Source organism: Chiloscyllium plagiosum, unplaced genomic scaffold, assembly GCF_037043375.1.
Source record: "Chiloscyllium plagiosum isolate Xiang-an unplaced genomic scaffold, Cpla_swu_hap1 HiC_scaffold_12, whole genome shotgun sequence".
Classification (NCBI taxonomy): Eukaryota; Metazoa; Chordata; class Chondrichthyes; order Orectolobiformes; family Hemiscylliidae; genus Chiloscyllium; species Chiloscyllium plagiosum.
Genome location: NW_028270150.1, coordinates 2588645 through 2609727, shown reverse-complemented (window position 1 = coordinate 2609727; position 21083 = coordinate 2588645). Strand labels below are relative to the sequence as shown.

The window sequence follows — 21083 nt, the reverse complement described above, 5'->3', positions numbered from 1 at the left end:
CTGTCTCCCCAATATAGAGGAGGCCACATCGGGTGCAGCGGATGCAGTAAATGATGTGTGTGGAGGTGCAGGTGAATTCGTGGCGGATATGGAAGGATCTTGCGGTTGCAGGGGAAGGTGCCGGGAGTGGAGGTTGGGTTGGTGGGGGGTGTGGACCTGACGAGGGAGTCACGGAGGGAGTGGTCTTTCTGGAACGCTGATAGGGGAGGGGAGGGAAATATATCCTTGGTGGTGGTGGAAGTGGTGGAAATGACGGAGGATGATATGATGTATCTGGAGGTCGGTGGGGTGGTAGGTGAGGACCAGTGGGGTTCTGTCCTGGTGGCGATTGGAGGGGTGGGGTTCAGAGCGGTGCGGTGGAGAGCATCGTCTGAGGGGAAATTGCAGTCTTTGAAGAAGGAGGCCATCTGGGTTGTTCGGTATTGGAATTGGTCCTCATGGGAGCAGATGTGGTGGAGGCGAATCCTCCCACTTCCTCCAAACCGAAGGAGTAGCCATAGGCCCCAGCTATGCCTGCCTCTTCATAGGATATGTGGAACAGTCCATCTTCCACAGCTACACTGGCACCACCCCCACCTTTTCCTCCGCTACATCGATGACTGTATCGGCGCTACCTTGTGCTCCCACGAGGAGGTTGAACAGTTCATCCACTTTACTAACACCTTCCACCCTGACCTCAAATTTACCTGGACCGTCTCAGACTCCTCCCTCCCCTTCCTAGACCTCTCCATTTCTACCTCGGGCGATCGACTCAACACGGACATTTACTACAAACCGACCGACTCCCACAGCTACCTAGATTACACCTCCTCCCACCCTGCCCCCTGTAAAAACGCCATCCCATTCTCCCAATTCCTTCCCCTCCACTGCATCTGCTCCCAGGAGGACCAATTCCAATACCGAACAACCCAGATGGCCTCCTTCTTCAAAGACCGCAATTTCCCCTCAGACGTGGTTGACGATGCTCTCCACCGCATCTCTTCCACTCCCCGCTCCTCCGCCCTTGAATCCCACCTCTCCAACTGCCCTTCCAATCGCCACCAGGACAGAACCCCACTGGTCCTCACATACCACCCCATCGACCTCTAGATACATCATATCATCCTTCATCATTTCCACCACCTCCAAACAGACCACACCACCAAGGATATATTTCCCTCCCCTCCCCTATCAGCGTTCCAGAAAGACCACTCCCTCTGCGTCTCCATTATCAGGTCCACACCCCCCACCAACCCAACCTCCACTCCCGGCATCTTCCCCTGCAACCACAAGAAATTCAAAACTTGCGCCCACACCTCCAACCTCACTTCCCTCCAAGGCCCCAAGGGATCCTTCCTTATCCATCACAAATTCACCTGCACCTCCACACACATCATTTACTGCATCCGCTGCACCCGATGTGGCCTCCTCTAAATTGGGGAGACAGGCCGCCTACTTGCGGAACGTTTTAGAGAACACCTCTGGGACACCCGCACCAACCAACCCAACCGACCCGTGGCTGAACACTTTAACTCCCCCTCCCACTCCACCAAGGACATGCAGATCCTTGGCCTCCTCCATCGCCAGACCATGGCAACACGATGCCTGGAGGAAGAGCGCCTCATCTTCTGCCTAGGAACCCTCCAACCACAAGGGATGAATACAGATTTCTCCAGCTTCCTCATTTCCCCTCCCCCCACCTTATCTCAGTCCCAACCCTCGGACTCAGCACCGCCTTTTTGACCTTCCTGACCTCTCCGCACCCACCCCCTCTATCACCCTCATCTTAACTTCCTTCCACCTATCGCATTCGCAACGCCCCTCCCCCAAGTCCCTCCTCCCTACCTTTTATCTTAGCCTGCTTGGCACACCTTCGTCATTCCTGAAGAAGGGCTTATGCCCAAAAAGTCGATTCTCTTGCTCCTTTAATGCTGCCTGACCTGCTGCGCTTTTCCAGTAACACATTTTTCAGCTCTGATCTCCAGCATCTGCAGTCCTCACTTTCTCCTAGTTGTATTATAGACCCCCTAATAGTCAGAGGGAAATTGAGAAACAAACTTGTAAGGAGATCTCAGCTATCTGTAAGAATAATAGGGTGGTTATGGTAGGGGATTTTAACTTTCCAAACGTAGACTGGGACTGCCATAGTGTTAAGGGTTTCGATGGAGAGGAATTTGTTATGTGTCTATAAGACAATTTTCTGATTCAGTATGTGGATGTACCTACTAGAGAAGGTGCAAAACCTGACCTACTCTTGGGTAATAAGGCAGGGCGGGTGACTGAGGTGTCAGTGGGGGAGCACTTTGGGACCAGCGACCATAATTCTATTCGATTTAAAATAGTGATGGAAAAGGATAGACCAGATCTAAAAGTTGAAGTTCTAAGTTGGAGAAAGGCCAATTTTGACAGTATTAGGCAAGAACTTTCGAAAGCTGATTGGAGGCAGATATTCGCAGGTAAAGGGACGGCTGGAAAGTGGGAAGCCTTCAGAAATGAGATAACGAGAATCCAGAGAAAGTATATTCCTGCCAGGGTGAAAGGGAAGGCTGGTAGGTATAGGGAATGCTGGATGACTAAAGAAATTGAGGGTTTGGTTAAGAAAAAGAAGGAAACATATGTAAGGTATAGACAGGATAGATCGAGTGAATCCTTAGAAGAGTGTAAAGGAAGTAGAATTATACGTAAGAGGGAAATCAGGAGGGCAAAACGGGGACATGAGATAGCTTTGGCAAATAGGGTTAAGGAGAATACATTACATTAAGGACAAAAGGGTAACTAGGGAGGGAATAGGGCCCCTCAAAGATCAGCAAAACGGCCTTTGGGTGGAGCCGCAGAAAATGGGGGAGATACTAAATGAGTATTTTGCATCAGTATTTATTGTGAAAAAGGATATGGAAGATATAGACTGTAGGGAGAGAGATGGTGACAACTTGCAAAATGTCCACATTACAAAGGAGGAAGTGCTGAATGTGTTGAAACGCATAAAAAAGGATAAATTCCCAGGACCTGATCAGGTGTACCCCAGAACTCTGTGGGATGCTAGAGAAGTGATTGATGGGCCTCTTGCTGAGATATTTGTATTATCAATAGTCACAGGTAAGGTGCCAGAAAACTGGAGGTTGGCTAACGTGATGCCACTGTTTAAGAAGGGTGGTAAGGACAAGCCAGGGAACTATAGACCAGTGAGCCTGACGCCGGTGGTGGGCAAGTTGTTGAAGGGAATCCTGAGGGACGGGATGTATATGTATTTGGAAAGGCAAAGACTGATTTGCGATAGTCAATATGGCTTTGTGCGTGGGAAATCATGTCTCACAAACTTGATTGAGTTTTTTGAAGAAGTAACAAAGAGGATTGATGAGGGCAGATCGGTAGATGTGATCTATATGGACTTCAGTAAGGCATTCGACAGGTTCCCCGTGGGAGACTGGTTACAAGGTTTGATCTCATGGAATACAGGGAGAACTAGCCATGTGGATACAGAACTGGCTCAAAGGTAGAAGACAGAGGGTGGTGGTGGAGGTTGTTTTTCAGACTGGAGGCCTGTGACCAGTGGAGTGCCACAAGGATCGGTGCTGGGTCGTCTACTTTTTGTCATTTACATAAATGATTTGAATGCGAGCATAAGAGGTATAGTTAGTAAGTTTGCAGATGACACCAAAATTGGTGGTGTAGTGGACAGCGAAGAGGGTTACCTCAGATTACAACAGGATCTGGACCAGATGGTGCCAATGGGCTGAGAAGTGGCAGATGGAGGTTAATTCAGATAAGTGCAAAATTTGCATTTTGGGAAAGCAAATCTTTGCAAGACTTACACACTTAATGGTAAGGTCCTAGGGAGTTTTGCTGAACAAAGAGACCTTGGAGTGCAGGTTCATAGCTCCTTGAAAATGGAGTCGCAGGTAGATAGGATAGTGAAGAATGCATTTGGTATGCTTTCCTTTATTGGTCAGAGTATTGAGTACAGGAGTTGGGAGGTCATGTTGCGGCTGTACAGGACATTAGTTAGGCCACTGTTGGAATATTGTGAGCAATTCTGGTCTCCTTCCTATCGGAAAGATGTTGTGAAACTTGAAAAGGTTCAGAAAAGATTTACAAGGATGTTGCTAGGGTTGGAGGAATTGAGCTACAGGGAGAGGCTGAACAGGCTGGGGCTGTTTTCCCTGGAGCGTCGGAGGCAGAGGGGTGACCTTACAGAGGTTTACAAAATTATGGATAGGGTAAATAGGCAAAGTCTTTTCCCTGGGGTCGGGGAGTCCAGAACTAGAGGGCATAGGTTTAGGGTGAGAGGGGAAAGATGCAAAAGAGACCTAAGGGACAACTCTTTCACACAGAGGGTGGTACGTGTATGGAATGAACTGCCAGAGGAAGTGGTGGAGGCTGGTACAATTGCAATATTTAAGAGGCATTTGGATGGGTATATGAATTGGAAGGGTTTGGAGGGATATAGGCCGGGTGCTGGCAGGTGGGACTAGGTTGGGTTGGGATGTCTGGTTGGGTTGCACTGAACGGTCTGTTTCCGTGCTGTACATCTCTATGATTCTTAATTGTGGCTCCAGAGAAGTCTTGAAAGAACATTATTCTTGAGCGTTTGTGTGTTAAAGCCTGTTGATCTCTTCCCAGTCTTCTTGCTGTTTCCATCAGTAACCGTTTTTCTTTATAGTGCTGGAGTCGCATTAAGACCAGACGGGAGTGCTGATCCAACCCAGACCTGCGCATTGCGATCCAGTGGGCCTGCTCCACACTCACCTGGCCCAACTCGACCTCCAGCCCCAGGAACTTCGGGAACCACTCTTCCAAGAATCCAACGAGGTCCTCACCTTCCTCGCGCTTCGGGAGCTGTAAGTTGTTCCTTCTACTTTAGCTTTCCTGAAGTACCCGAACCTGATCTTCCAGCATTCGGATCCATCTCCTGTGTCCTCCACCACAGTCTCTGATGCTGCGGTCCTCTGCTCGTCCGCTGCCACTCATCACTTCAGTGTTTGGATTTCCCGCTCATGCCTCTTCAGCATGGCAGAGATCGGCTCCAGTGCTGCCTCAATCTTTACTTGGAGTTTAGCAAACTCTGAGAGTGAATGCTGCTGCCCCATTAAATCCAAAGGGGCCGCCGTGGGAGTTTGAGCAATGGCTACAGGCATCCCTGACATAATAGGGGAGTGCCCTGCCTGCTGTACTCCTGTGCAAGATAGGGGACTCTGCGACCCCCCATCAGGCACTCTGCTTCCCTTCCCAAGAACAAAGACACGGAGGAGCTCGTCCAAAACTATTTATTCAATTCTGCAGAACCGGGTGTTACCTCAATGGCTTCCCACGAGGCACACACACAGATTGTAATCCCCGCACGTTATATACATGTAGGAGTGGGCGGGGCCTTCTACTGTCTCAGCTAATGAGTGTTAAAGTTCCCCACTGTCCTCCTGATGGATGAGATTATTTGGTTATTCACCCAGCCAATCAGTGTTCGAGTTCCCCGCTTCTCCCTTATATGGATGATGACGTACAGCCGTGGTTGTGGGCGGTCCCTCAGCCACGAGGAAAGCTGTTTCCATTGTTCCATTCATGAAAATCTGGGGGAGTGTCTGCTCGTGCTTACTACAAGGTAGAGAAGACTAAAATGGTGGCTTTGTACTTACTATGTGCTTACTACAACAGTTAATGATTTAAAAATTACACCACCCCCTACAAATCCCCCGTGTCTTTTCTTACGGTTTGTAATTTTTAAACTGGGAGTTTCTTCTCCAGGGCGTCCAATAGCTCCCGAGCTTGTTTATCAAGCTGCCCGTCTCTAATGCTACCCCCGCCCAAGAGGGATTCAGACTGTTCTATCTCGAGGTTCATCCTTTCGACCTGCCCATAAGGAACATCCCTCTTAGTAAGGTTTCGATCAGTCGCTGAGTTAACCCCCTGGCGCAGGGAATGATACAACACCCGAGGGCAGTTAGTACCCCTGCCACCACTATACATGAGACGAGAAAGGAAACGACCACCCCCTTCCATTTACCGAACCAAGCTTCCAACCAACCCGTGAGGCCAGAATCGATGCCCGAGTTTTCGGCGAGTTCATCCACCAATGTGGTGAGCCCATTCAGGGCGCGGGTGATGGACCCATCAGGGGCTGTGTTGTTGGGGATGAAAGTGCAGCACTGAGTGCCTATCATGACACAAACACCCCCCTTCTCTGCTAACACCATGTCCAGGGCCAACCTATTTTCCCACGCCATTCTGCTAGTGGCGTCTAGTTGTTCTGCTATTCCCTTCACTGCATCCCGAGTATAATTAATGAACCTCTGCTGATTGTAGTAAATATAATTAATCCAATCCACGTTCTTATTGATGGTAACCCACCAGAACAGTGACGACTCAAAACCCGCCGCTATCTGGTTCCTAGCCTTGTATTCATCAGGAACACCCCTGGGGACCCCTATGGCATCTAAATATATGTTATCATCAAAAGAGGTCTCCAAAGCCCTTAGTTCTTCTACTGGAACGGGGTTGCTCTTGTTTTTCGAATGCCACGGTGAATGGGATGGCCAATTGAACGATTGCACAAGTGCCCGCCCATTTTTGGGGCAGGGTCGGTCGCAGAATCCTCCCACCACAGTACCACCAGAGGTCTGCCCTAGGCACATGAATGTGGGAGTAATTCCTGCCCCCGGTAGTTTCGTTGACCCGCCGAATTGATCCGCTGCACTTGTCAAATGTCCCCACATCATTGTCCCATTGCGGTCCCGTCCGAGAGACGCAGGCTTGGTGCGTACCCGTTACCCCTGTGAATGACGGAGGGCGGGGCGCCCCTTTAGACCTGACGGGAGGAAACTTCAAACTTAAGGGTCAACAAGTGGGGTCGTTCCAGGCCTCTCGGTCCTGGTACAGCCTTACCATGCAGTCCAAGGCTTGTGGATGTTTCTCCCATCCCAGCGGGAATGGGACCACCTGAGGGTTAGGACGGGCACCCGTGCACGCGTAGCAATCACTCTTTTTCATGCTCCTTACCGTATATTTGACCCATTCCATCCAGGCATTCGCCTCCCCGTATCCCGTTTCTATTTCAAAGGTCCTTTCCAAGTCCATCACCTCAATTATCCTAACCTTTTCCTGCTCATCGGGGGTGGATGAGGCCCCAGACCCAGCTTCAATGACCGTGATGGTTGTGCAGCACAGCTGCAACCCCTTCTGTCCTGCCTGGCCCCCAACCCTAATACCCAGGATCGTTCCATTAAGGCTCGTCCCGTTGTTCCCCAAGGTCTTTATGGTCAGATAGAGTGGATTGCACTGATTCTGCTCACAATTCCGCCCAGGGGTGATGGGATCACGGACAATTGACACCATAGCCTGGACCCCGGGGGCCGGAGGTCTATTGATGCCTTCTTTGCCATGCAACTGTAATACTAACGTCTGACCCTGGAATCCCCTTTCTCTCTCTAGGTTACGCTTAGTCTGATTCAGTTCACTTTTCGTCGCACAGGGCACCAACCCACATAGGTCTAAACTAAGTGTCTGTGTTGGCTTGTTGGTGGGAACGGAGATGGAGAGCCACCGACGGTCCTCTGCCTGTTTTTTCCCAGAGGCCGAATTGGGTAACACGCACACTATGACCCAGCCGAAGGATAATGGCAAAGCAAGTTAACAATACGATTGACTGCATTTTGTTGCAACACTCGTGTCCGGCCGGAGGACACAGTCCTTTAAACTCGCCAAAGTCCAATTAGTCTGTTCTCAGGGTCTCTGTTCCTTAGATGCCTCTGTCAGAGAGGTTTGTTTGTCCTCCGTCGGTTGTGGCACCGGTCCCTTGATCCGAGTATAATGTGTCCAGCCCTTTTCGGCCGTGCGGACAGCCGTTTCGGTAGTCAAAAGTACTAGGAAGGGACCGTCCCAAGTAGGTTCGAGGGTGCGTTGCTTCCAGCTTTTAATCAGGACCCACTGACCCGGCTTGATGGTGTGCACCGCAAACTCGAGGGGCGGCATCTGTGCCAAAAGTCCCTGTTGGCGTAAACGAGATAGAGCAGACCCCAGAGCCACCACATATTTTTGCACAAACATGTCCCGAGACTCGAATAAGGGAGGTTCTCCCTTCGGCCCATGGGACGGGAGGCCAAACAGCATTTCGTAAGGGGAGACGCCCAAATCCCGTCTTGGCTGGGTGCGAATTTGCAACAGGGCGAGGGGTAGGCATTTGGTAACTGTCTTCAGGCCCTGCCTCCCTTCCCAAGAGATGGGGTATTGGTGCACTCTGACGTCGGGGCTCTGGGGCTTTAATTTTACCTCCACAGGTCGAATTGCGAGCCCCCCCCGGTTCCCTTTGGCGACCCAAACCCTAGGGTCTATCTCTGTCAATCGGGACTCACTAAGGTATGACATGGTAATGGCTAATTCTTCCTCTTCTCCCACTTCTATTCGTAGTCCGAAACGGACTATTAAATCCCGTCCCAACAACCCATAGGGAAGGTGCGGGAGGTGAAGGAGTTCCACTTAGAGCTCCTCCTCCTCCAGCCGCAAGGGTTGTGGTTCAAATATTCTTGCACTGAAAACCCCACCCTTTACTCCTGAAATGTTTAATGTTTTAGCCTGGAAGCCAACCCCCCTAGGATGGAGGGGGATTGAGGACCTGCCGGCGCCTGTGTCAACTAAGAAAGTAACATCTTGTCTAAATGGGCCCACCCGTAAATTTACCAGGGGTTCTTGGTAGGCCCGTGTTCCGATCCTCCCCTGACTTCCCTAATCCATTTGTTCGCGCTCCATTTCATACATCCCTTCTCGCTCCCTTTTAAAATCGGGACAATCCCTCTTGAAGTGTCCCAGTTTCCCGCAATGGTAACATCCGGCCGCCTGAGGCCATTCGATTCCATAAGATCCTCCTCTCCCACTTCTGCCCCATCTCGCTCCTCTCCCTCTCCAACTTTCCCTCGACCTTCCTCTTTCCATCCCATAACCTTCTTCCCCCATTCCGGTGGATTTACAAGCTTCCCGTACGGCTGCCACCATCATTTTTGTCTTCTGTTTCTCCCTTATTACATCCCTCTGAACGTACACCTTCTGTGCTTCCCGTAATAATTCTGCAACATCTTTTTCAGCCCAATCCTCCACTTTCTGTAATTTCTTCTGAATGTCAGGCCATGACTTAGTCACAAAGTGCACCTTAAGCATGCCCTTGCCTATTTCTCCATCGGGGTCTAAACTTGAATACTTTCGCATGGACTCCCGCAAACGGTCTAAAAACTCACTCGGGGATTCATCCTTTTTCTGTCCAACTTCGAATGCTTTCGCTAAATTCCGCTGTTTAGGCACGCAGGTTTTGATTCCCCTGATTATAAGGTTTCTGAGGTCTGTCATATTAGCCCGTCCCCCCTCGTCATTATGATCCCACCGGGGGTCCTCTAAGGGGTACTTCTGCTCTCCACGCTGAGGGCCGTCCTGATGCTCCCTATCCCAAATGGCCATTGCACTATTCCGGATCATGACAATTTCATCGTAATTAAATAGTATTCTCATCATGGCCTGCAATTCGGCCCATGTGTATATACTGGGCCCCAGAAATTGATCTAATTGTGTTCCCACACTGACAGGGTCGTCCAGTAGACGGGGTAGTTCATTACGGAGTTGTCGGATATCCCCAGAATTTAAAGGTTGTACTACGAATCCGGTCCGTTCGTTCCCAAACGGCACCTCTCGTAAAGGGTTCATCTGTTCAACATTGTTAACCCTCTCAGCACCCAATCTCTCTTCTTGATCTCTCCGCATCTCAATTCGGGCTGATCTCCTAATGCCTGGGGTGGGCTCTTCTTCCCTTCCTGTGTCCCCCCCAGCAGGCTCTCCCTCACTGAGCATGACCTGCCGGGAACCGGGATTATCCGACGCAGGAGGGAGGTCCGCGCTGGACGCCTGGCCGTGCGCGGGTTGTACATACGGGGGCGGGGCAGAAGGGGGCAAACCGTCGGTGAGGACGTCCCAAGACTTCTGGGGCTTTCTCGGGTCTGTTTGGGGAATCAGAGGTAGAGACTTGTGGGGTCCCCGCAGTCACTCGCCAACCAGGCGGCGGCGTATTTGCTCTCTTCTGGGTCAAACGGTTGTTTTCTGTTAACATATATATTTAGGAGTTGACACACCCAGTCTTCATCAGACCCATACTCGGGCCAAACTACCGAGGGGGCGCGGATAGGTTCTTTGGTCCATATAAAACAACAATATTTTATCATAGTCTCTTTCTTTAAGTCCTTTGTCCTACTGCTTTCCGTCCATAAACTCAATTTCCGACCTAGTGGACTATCGGGGGGGTATTTCTTTTCCATTTACAGTCCTCCCTGACTTGTCCTTAGTGGACCTAAAAGTCTGATTTCCGATGGTCTATCTTCGGTCCTGGTCTTAAACGCCTAAAGCATTTTCACAGATAACCGTCAAAACCACAATTTCCCATGGTCTATCTTCGGTCCTGGTCTTAAACGCTTAAAGCGTTCTCACAGATGACCGTCAAAACCACAATTTCCCATGGTCTATCTTCGGTCCTGGTCTTAAACGCTTAAAGCGTTCTCACAGATGACCGTCAAAACCACGCGGCCAACAAGGAAGAACAAAAAGAAACTCTCTCACCTTGATTCGTGCACGAAGTTGTCTGGCCTTTTTAAATGTGTGTACCCCCGTGTATAGTCACTAACCGGTCGTCCCAGCACTCGTCCGTGTGTTCCTTTTCTCGGGATCCAAAATTATTTTAATGAGCCGGGTCACTCTCTTGGCCGACGGCTGACGGACCAAGCCGATTCAGTGAGCAGTATAAATATATACCAGACGCGTCTTTTTGTATCAGACTTGATCCACGAGCCGAAGAGAGCCCCGGCAATAATTATTGCATCCCGGACGAGCCCCCAATTGTGCAAGATAGGGGACTCTGCGACCCCCCATCAGGCACTCTGCTTCCCTTCCCAAGAACAAAGACACGGAGGAGTTCGTCCAAAACTATTTATTCAATTCTGCAGAACCGGGTGTTACCTCAATGGCTTCCCACGAGGCACACACACAGATTGTAATCCCCGCACGTTATATACATGTAGGAGTGGGCGGGGCCTTCTACTGTCTCAGCTAATGAGTGTTAAAGTTCCCCACTGTCCTCCTGATGGATGAGATTATTTGGTTATTCACCCAGCCAATCAGTGTTCGAGTTCCCCGCTTCTCCCTTATATGGGTGATGACGTACAGCCGTGGTTGTGGGCGGTCCCTCAGCCACGAGGAAAGCTGTTTCCATTGTTCCATTCATGAAAATCTGGGGGAGTGTCTGCTCGTGCTTACTACAAGGTAGAGAAGACTAAAATGGTGGCTTTGTACTTACTATGTGCTTACTACAACAGTTAATGATTTAAAAATTACACCACCCCCTACACTCCTTTCCCCCTTTTCCTTTATTTGCCTTCATCCTGATACTAGAGCTGTCAAATCACTGTTTTAGCAGCTCTAGATGTTCTTCAACTCTATATTATCAATTTTTCTCCTGGGAAGCTTAGCAAGGGGGGGGAGGGGGAGGATAAAGGTCCACCTTGCCTGGGATATGGCATAGAGCCCAGCACAGCAGATCTCTCAGACTGCCGCCATCTTGGATTCATTGCGTGATTTTTAACAGAGTTTATAAGCAGAGAGATTGAAAGATCATACAACTGGTGTAAGTGGAGTGAACATACCTAAAATGACTGATGGAGAACTCTGTTAGAAAGGAGATTAAAGTTTCGATTGATTAAGATACAAATTCAGAATCTGTTTCAAGTCACTGACCAGAGATAATTTAAGGTTTTATCAGTGCCTGCCTAACTTTCCAAACTTCAATCAGGCAGAGATACAAAAGGTGACATCTCAGGTCAGAAAGTGAATTGTAGGTGTGCGGCCTTGTTCAGAATCTGTCTCCGAGTTTTAGATCAGGCTGGTCTTGTTCCAGAAGGAGGAGTTTATAAAATGCCACATTGAATGACTGTGACTACAAGTTGTGTGTTATTTGAACAAAATAGAATGTATCTGCAAATAAGCAAACATCTTGGATGAAATGATTCACCCATAGATGTATATATATGTGTTTGTGTGCACACACACATACATGCTAACTTAAGAGAGAATGTGTGTGAGAGTGAGAGAGAGAGAAAGAAAGAAAGAAAGAGAGTGTGTTTGTGTGTGTGTGTGTGAGAGAGAGAGAGAGTGTGTGTGTAATAAGTAATCCAAAAGTGTACAAACTAATTAAGGTAGAGAGGTCATAACAATTGATCAAGGTGATGCTGTCAAGACAGGAGAATAAGGAAGGTTTTACAGATACAGAACAGTGCGGTGGAGTCACCTGTAGCACAACATGAACCCAGGATTGTGGTTGAGGCCGTCTTCATGGGTATGGAAATTGGCTATCAGTCTCCGTTTGGCGATTCTACATTGTTGTGTATCTCGAAGTCTGCCTTGGAGGACGCTTACCTGAAGATCAGAGGCTGAATGCCCTTGACCGCTGTAGTGTTCCTCGACTGGGAGGGAACATTCCTGTCTGGTGATTGTTGTGCGGTGTCCATTCATCTGTCTTTGTCGCATTTGCGTGGTATACCATGCCTCGGGACATCCTTGCCCGCAGTGCATGACATAGACGATATTGGCTGAGTCACACGAGTATCTACCATGTTCACGGTGGATATTGTTCCCACATGTCGATAATCTGGCATGACTTGCTGCAGTTACCGTGGCAGGGTTGATTGGTATTGTGTTCGATGTTGTCCTGAAGGCTTGGCAGTTTGTTGCAAACAATGGTCTGTTTAAGGTTTGGTGGTTGTTTGAATGCAAGAAGTGAAGGTGTAGGGATGATCTCGGTGAGGTGCTCATTGTCATCAATGACATGTTGAAGGCCACAAAGAACATGGTGCAGTTTCTCTGCCCTGGAGAAGTACTGGATGATGAAGGGTATTCTATCGGTCTTGCCCTATGTCTGTCTTCTGAGGAGGTCATTGCAGTTTTTTGCTATGGCACATTGGAACTGGCAATCGATGAGTTGAGTTGTTGTATCCTGTTCTTATAAGGGTGTCCTTCAATACCTTCAGGTGTCCATTGCATTCCTCCTAATCAGCACAGATCCTGTATATAGGTAGGGCTTGTCCAAAGGGGATGACTTTTGTAATGTGTTCAGGGTGGAAACTAGACAAAGTGCAGCCTTGTGAGGTTATTTGTGTGCTTGCAATACTGATGTGTGGACGCTGAGTTTCTGTAAGGAGTCTGTAGTGTTGTGACAGAAGCTGCAGGTTCCTTGTACAATGGGTTTCGAGTTGCCCGCGACATAGCCAGATAGGTTCTCACACAGGTCTCAGATTGCCTGATATGATGTGTACCTTGGAAAGGTAGTGTAAGTCACCTACACGAGAAGCATGTGGGTTGAGAATGCATAGGATACTCTGAAGGAATAGCTGGGAGGGTGAACAACTGTTAATGGAGACTGTTAGTGGCTAACAATTAAGAACAAAGAACAAAGAAAATTTACAGCCCAGGAACAGGCCCTTCGGCCCTCCAAGCCTGAGCTGATCCAAATCTACTGTCTAAACCTGTCGGTCAATTCCTAAGCATCTGTATCCCTCTGCTCCCCACCTACTCATGCATCTGTCCAGACGCATCTTAAATGAACCTACCGTGCCTGCCTCTATCACCCCTGCTGGCAACACGTTCCAGGCACCCACCACCCTCTGTGTAAAGTACTTGCCGCGTGTATCCCCCTTAAACATTTCACCTCCCACCTTGAAAGTGTGACCTCTCGTTATTGAATCCTTCACGCTGGAAAAAAGCTTATCTCTATCCACCCTGTCTATACCCTTCATGATTTTGTAAACCTCAATCAGGCTCCCCCCCATCTCCTTTTTTCTAATGAAAATAAACCTAACCTCAACCTTTCTTCATAGCTAGCACCTTCCATATCAGGCAACATCCTCGTAAACGTTCTCTGCACCCTCTCCAAAGCATCCACATCCTTTTGGTAATGTGGCGACCAGAACTGTACACAATATTCTAAATGCGACTAAACCAATGTCTTGTACAATTCAAACATGACCTGCCAGCTCTTATATCTGGATCAGTGGTGCTGGAAGAGCACAGCAATTCAGGCAGCATCCGAGGACAGGCAAAATCGACGTTTCGGGCAAAAGCCCTTCATCAGGAATAAATGATTCCTGCCAGCTCTTATACTCAATACCCCGTCCAATGAAGGCAAGCATACCATATGCCTTCTTGACCACTCTATCCACCTGTGCAGCAACCTTCAGGGTACAATGGACCTGCACTCCCAGATCTCTCTGCTCATCACCTTTTCCCAAGGCTCTTCCGATTACATTATAGTTTGCTCTTGAATTAGACTTGTCAAAATGCATCTCCTCACATTTGCCTGGATTGAACTCCATCTGCCACTTTTCCACCCAACTCTCCAGTCTATCTATATCCTCCTGTATTCTTTCACAGTCCCTTATGCTTTCTGCTACTCCACCAATCTTCATGTCATCTGCAAACTTGCTGATCATACCAACAGTACCCTCTTCTAGATCATTTATGTATATTACAAACAACAGTGGCCCCAATACTGACGCCTGTCGAACACCACTGGTCACCTTTCTCCATTTCGAGAAACTCCCTTCAACTACTACTCTCTGTATCCTGTTGCTCAATCAGTTCTTTATCCACCTAGCTAGAACACCCTGCACACCATGTGACTTCACTTTCTCCATTAGTCTACCATGGGGAACCTTTTCAAACGCCTTACTAAAGTCCATGTACATGACATCAGCAGCCCTTCCTTCATCTATCAACTTGGTCACTTCCTCGAAGAACTCTATTAAGTTGGTAAGGCATGATCTCCCCCACTCAAAACCATGTTGCCTATTACTGATAAGCCCATTCTTTTCTAAATATAAATAGATCCTATCCCTCAGTACCTTTTCCACCAACTTTCCCACCACTGACGTCAGGCTCACTGGTCTGTAGTTACTGGCATATCCCTACTACCCTTCTTTTACAGGGGGACAACATGAGTAACTCTCCAGTCCACTGGCACCACACCTGTATTTAAGGATGCCACAAAGATATCTGTCAGGGCCCCAGCTAGTTCCTCTCTCGCCTCCCTCAGCAACCTGGGATAGATCCCATCCGGTCTTGGGATTTGTCCACCTTAATATCCCTCAGCCTACCCAACACATCTTCCCTACTTATGTCAACGTGATCCAGAGTAATCAAACTTCTATCTCTAATCTCAACATTCATCATGTCCCTCTCCTCAGTGAACACTGATGCAAAGTAATCATTCAGAATCTCACCCATTCTCTCAGGTTCGACACACAGCCTTCCTTCATTATCCTTTAGTGGACCAATCCTTTCTCTAGTTACCTGCTTGCTTCTTATATAAGAATAAAAGGCTTTGGGATTCTCCTTAATTCTGCTTGCTAAAGCTACTAATCTGACCTCTGATGCAGTGACTGTTGGGATAGATTTGTCAGGACTTTCTCCCTCCTCGTACCCAAGGGCCCAAACGTACTGTCCAGGTGAAGCAGCACTTTACCTGCAACTTCTCACAATTTACTCTGCTCCATTTGCTGCTCACAATGTGGTCTCTTTTATATTGGGGAAACAACGCATAGACTGGATGACCACTTTGCAGATTCTGCTTGCAAAAAAAGTCCTGAGCTTCCAGCTGCCTGCCACATTAAAACATTATCCTGTTCCCCGGCCAACATCTCTGTCTCAGGCTTGCTGCGGTGCTCCAGCAAAACTCAGTGCAAGCTGGAAGACCACCACCTCATTTTCCGTTAGAGGACCCTACAGCCCTCCAGACTCAATATCAAATTTAATAATTTTAGAGTCTGAACACTCTCACGTCCTTGTTCCCTACCACACACAGCAGGCTTTCTTATCACATAGTCTGCCAGTACACACTACCAATTGTTAGCTACTAACAGTCTCCAGCCAGCTCCTTTGTCTGTCCAAGTGTCTTCTCTCTCTGTTATTTATTCCCTACCCCCTCCTCCACTCTATCTTCTGCATATGAACAGACATTTTCCTAGCTGCAATCAGTTCTGAGGAAGCCTCACTGAAATGATAACTTTGATTTCTGTTCGCAGATGGTGCCAGATCTGCTGAGGTTTTCCAGCAACTTCTGTTTTTGTTTCTGAATGTCATTGGTTATTGTCCTGTCTTCTGGGATCTTGCCTGTGACTAATGAGGATAGAAAGATCTTTGTCAGGACCTCAGCAATCTCCTCCCTTGATTCCCTCAGTATCTTTGGATACATCCCAACAGGCTCTGGGGATTTATCTCCATTAATGTTTCTCAGATACCCTTGACCACCTTCTCTTTAATATCAATGTGCCCTAAAATATCAACATATACGTCCCTAATTTTACCATCATCCGTGTTTTTTCTCCTAGAAGTAAAGTACTTATTAAGGACCTCACCTATTTCCTCTGGGTCCAAGCATAAATTCCTTCCTGTGTCCTTTCAGTGGATACACTCTTTCCCTAGCTCCTCGCTTTCTCCTAACATACGTATAAAGTATCTTTGGATTTTCCTTAATCTTACTTGCCCCTATCAGCACTCCTAATTCTTAGGATGGTCTCAGGTCTCTCTGCTTCTTCCTGGAACATAGCCTGGATTGTCCCCATCCACCACCAGCCAGCCTCTTCCACTTGGTTAAGCTCGTCCTCACCCTGAAAAATTTCTCTTTTAACTCATCTCATTTTCTTCAAGTCACAGGGGTAGCTGTAGGTACCCTCATGGGCCCAGTTATACCTGTCTTCTTTGTTCCAGTTCTATTCCAGCCTCCACCCACAACTCTTTCTTTGGTATATTGATGATATCATCGATGCTGCTTCCCTCTCTCATCCAGAATTGGGAAAGTTTTATCAATTTCACCTTCAATTTCCAACTGTCCAACTATCCTCCCCGTTTGGGCTCTGTCTCCACCTATCATTTATTCCTTAACACCTCCCACCATGTTAACTTCTGCATAAGAACATACATTTTCCCAGCTGCCATCGGTTCTGAGGAAAAGTCACTGGACCCAAACTATTAACTCTAATTTCTCTCCACAGATGCTGCCCGACCTGTTGACCTTTTCTAGCAATTTCTGTTTTCATGGCATGAATAATTGGTTAGCCTAATATTGATTGGAGGGGAAATGTCCCCGTCTATTAGAAAGATTTTGATATAGGACACTTAGAAAATTGGATTACACAAAGTCAGCATGGATTTATGAAAGAAAATTAGTATTTGACAAAGTAACCGGAGCTTTTTGAGGATGCATTGAACAAAATAGAAGAGGGACAGCCAGAGTTAATGGAATCTATTTTGATTTTCATTAAGCTTTTAAGCGTGTGAAATAAGAGTGCAAAATGAAAGCACATGATAATATTGATAATATACTAGTTTGGATTGAGAATTGGTTTACAGACAGGAAACAGAGAATGGGAATAAATGTGTTGCCTTTGGAGTGAGCAGTGAGGTACCATAGGGATCAGTGCTTCCACCCCAGCTATTGATGTACGTTTGATTTAGATGAACAAACCAAATGCAATATTTCCACATTTGTTGATGACACCAGTTAATGCTGGTGTGTGGGTGATGAAGAGTTTGTAAAAAGGTTTCAGGGCAATTTAGGCGAGTTGAGAAAGTGGTCAGAAGCATAACTGACGGAGTATCACATAGATAAGTATAAAGTCATCCACTTGGTAAGAAAAACAGAATGATAGCCTATTACTTAAACGGTAATAGATCGGAAAAGCTGATGTAGAAAAGAAACTGTGCTTTCCTTGTACACATTCATTGAAAGTAAGCATGCAGGAGCAGTGAGAGGTTAGGCAGGTAAATGGTATATTGGCTTTCATTGCAGGAGAGTTTGAATATTGGAGCAAGGAAGTCTCACTGCAGATGTGCAGGATCTTGTGAGAGTATACCTGGAGTTTTGTGAGCAGTTTTGGTCTATTTTCCTAAGAATACTTAAAGATATAGTTACCATAGAAGGAGTGCAACAAAGGTTCACAAAACTGATTTCAGGGATGGCAGGATAGTCATGTGAGGAGAGACTTGGTTGACTGGGCCTGTATTCACTAGAATTTAGAAGAATGAAAGGAGATCTAATTGAAATCAATAAATTTATGACAAGGGGCTGTGGAAGTTGTCACCACATAAAATAGTTGAGACCAAGTCACTGTGTGTGGTAAAGGTAGAAATAGATTTCTGTACATTCAAGGCATCAAGGAGTATGGAGAGAGAACTGGAATATGGTGCTGAGGCAGTTGATCAGCTTTATCAGTACTATATTAAATAGTGGAGCAGCAATGTATGTCCAAAAGCCCTACTTCTATACTTATTTTCTATGTTTCTGTAGAGTCATAGAGATGTACAGCATGGAAACAGACCCTTTGGTCTGACTCATCCATACCGACCAGATATCCCAACCCAATCTAGTCCCACCTGCCAACACCCGGCCCATATCTCTCTAAACCGTTCCTATTTATATACCCTTCCAGATGCCTTTTAAATGTTGTAATTGTACCAGCCTCCACCACTTCCTCTGGCAGCCCATTCCATGTATGCACCACTCTCTGTGTGAAAAAGTTGCACTTTAGGTCTCTTTTATATCTTTCCCCTCTCACTCTAGACCTTTGCCCTCTTGTTCTGGAGTCCCCCACCCCATGGGAAAGACCTTGTCTTTTTACCCTATCCATGCCCCTAATGATTTTATAAATCTCAATAAGGTCACCCCTCAGCCTCCGATGCTCCAGGGAAAACAGCCCCAGCCTGTTCAACCTCTTCCTATAGCTCAAGCCCTCCAACCCTGGCAACATCCTTGTAAATCATTTCTGAACCCTTTCAAGTTTCACAACATCCTTCCAATAGGAAGGAGACCAGAATTGTATGCATTATTCCAAAAATGGCCTAGCCAATGTCCTGTACAGTTGCAACATGACCTTCAAACTCCTGTCCTCAACACTGTGACCAATAAAGGACGAGATTAGATTAGATTCCCGATAGTATGTAAACAGGCCCTTCCATCCAACAAGTCCACACCGACCCTCCGAAGAGTAACCCACCCAGACCCATTCCCGTACCCTGTATTTACCCCTGACTTGGCAATTTTGCCTGACCAATTCATCTAACCTGCAGACCTTTGGACTGTAGGAGGAAACCAGAGCACTTGAAGGAAACCCATGCAGACATGGGGAGAATATGCAAACTCCACACAGAGTTTGAAACAGGATTCAAACCCGGGTCCCTGGTGCTGTGAGGCAGCAGTGCTAACCACTGATCCACCATGCCGCCCCACGGAGAGCATATCAAACACCTTCTTCACTATCCTATCTACTTGCGCCTCTTACTTTCAAAGAGCTATGAACCTGCACTCCAAGGTCTCTTTGTTCAGCAACACTCCATAGGACCTTACCATTAAGTGTATAAGTCCTGCTAAGATTTGCTCTCTGTATTTGATAATAATCCAGTGTGAAACAGAATTTTGACACCTGTGATTTCTACATATATTAATCTTTTTTTCTCTACTGCTCACTTTGATGCTGCTTTTCCACCTTGCCTCAGATGACTTTGGGAGGCATCCTCTGGTGACCTGGGGGTGGAGGGGCAGATGGTTCTGGCTTGCTGGGGTGTGTGCTGCACCTGGAGGATGCCAGAGTCCCTCAGCCTCCTCTTGTTGCGAGCCAATGAACGAAAGCATCTACGGCATGAGTATGAGTGCATATCGGGTAGACACTGATTGTTCTACTGGTCCTAACTCACCATGTCTGCTGGGAGGAAGTGAGGACTGCAGATGCTGGAGATCAGAGTTGAAAAGTGTGGCACTGAAAAAGCACAGCATGTCATGTAGAATCCGAGGAGCAGGAGAGTCAATATTTTGGGCATAAGATAGGCCCTTCATCAGGAATGCAGAGGGGGGAAGGGGGCTGAGAGATAAATAGAAGGATGGGGTGTTCTTGGGGGAAGGTACTTGGGAGTGGAATAGTTAGATGAAGGTGGGGGGTGATGGTGATAGCTCGGAGAGGAGGGTGGAGTGGATAAGTGGGAAGGAAGACAGACAGGTAGGACAGTTCAAGAGGGCGGTGCCGAGGGTTGGATCTGGGATGAGGTGAGGGGGAGGCGAGATGAGGAAATTGGTGAAATCAGTGTTGATGTCGTGTGGTTGAAGGTTTCAAGGTGGAAGATGAGATGTTCTTCCTCCATGTCTGCTGCCAATTGGTCCATGGTAGGAATTATGTGACATCAGACAGAACATGGGCAGATTCTCTGGTCTTCACTCCAGCCTGCACATGATTTCTGGTACCTCTGTCAGATGTTTCCCAGTTTGCCTCTGAACCTCCCCATACTCTGCATCCATTCATTGATGGCCAGCTTCAGAGGTTCATCGTGGGGACTCCCATTGGATGCATCTCCACCCATTTGATAGGCTGGTTGTCCCCAGTCTGGCACCTCTGTGTGAACCCCGAATTCTTTCCAGTAGTCCTTGTTGTTTGGCATTTTTTTTGAATTTCCTTTTCTATTTTGTTCATGGTCAGACAACACAAATATTGGGGGAGTTGTGGATAGTGTAGAAGTTTGTCAAAGGATATGCTGGAATACAGATGAGTTGTAGATATGGCCAGAGAAATGGCAGTTGGAGTTAAATCCAGGTAAGTGTGAGGTGAGGTGCTGCACTTTGGCAGATCGAATGTTAATGAAACGTATACAATCAATGACAGAACTTTGAATAGCATTGATGTACAGAGAGATCTTAGGGCTCAAGTCCATAGCTTCCTGAAAGTAGCCACACAAGTAGGTGGGGTGGTAAAGAGGGCGTATGACAGGCTTTATTGGTTGGGGAATTGACTACAAGAGCCAGGATGTCATGTTGCAGTGTTATAAGAATTTGGTTAGCCCACAGGTGAACTATTACATTTCAGTTCTAATCACCACATTACAGGAAGGAAGTGGAGGCTTTGGAGAGGGTGCAGAATAGGTTTACCTGGATGTTCCCTGGATTATAGGGAATGAGCTATAAGGAGAGGCTAGGAAAACGGGTTATTTTCTCTAGCGTGGCAGAAGCTGAGAGGAGGTTGATTGAAGTCTAATAATAATATTATACATAAATCGGG

The 21083-nt window shown here is 47.4% G+C and overlaps 1 long non-coding RNA gene and 1 pseudogene across 1 annotated transcript in view; one reads left to right on the top strand and one right to left on the bottom strand.

Annotated features, from left to right (window-relative positions):
• LOC148148479 (uncharacterized) overlaps positions 1-21083 on the top strand; it is a 67184-nt gene that overhangs the window by 12381 nt on the left and 33720 nt on the right. The window contains exon 2 of the long non-coding RNA XR_015758772.1: positions 4640-4817. This is a non-coding gene — a long non-coding RNA (uncharacterized LOC148148479). The remainder of the gene's footprint in view (positions 1-4639; positions 4818-21083) is intronic.
• Positions 12277-20469, bottom strand: LOC148148480 (uncharacterized; annotated as a pseudogene).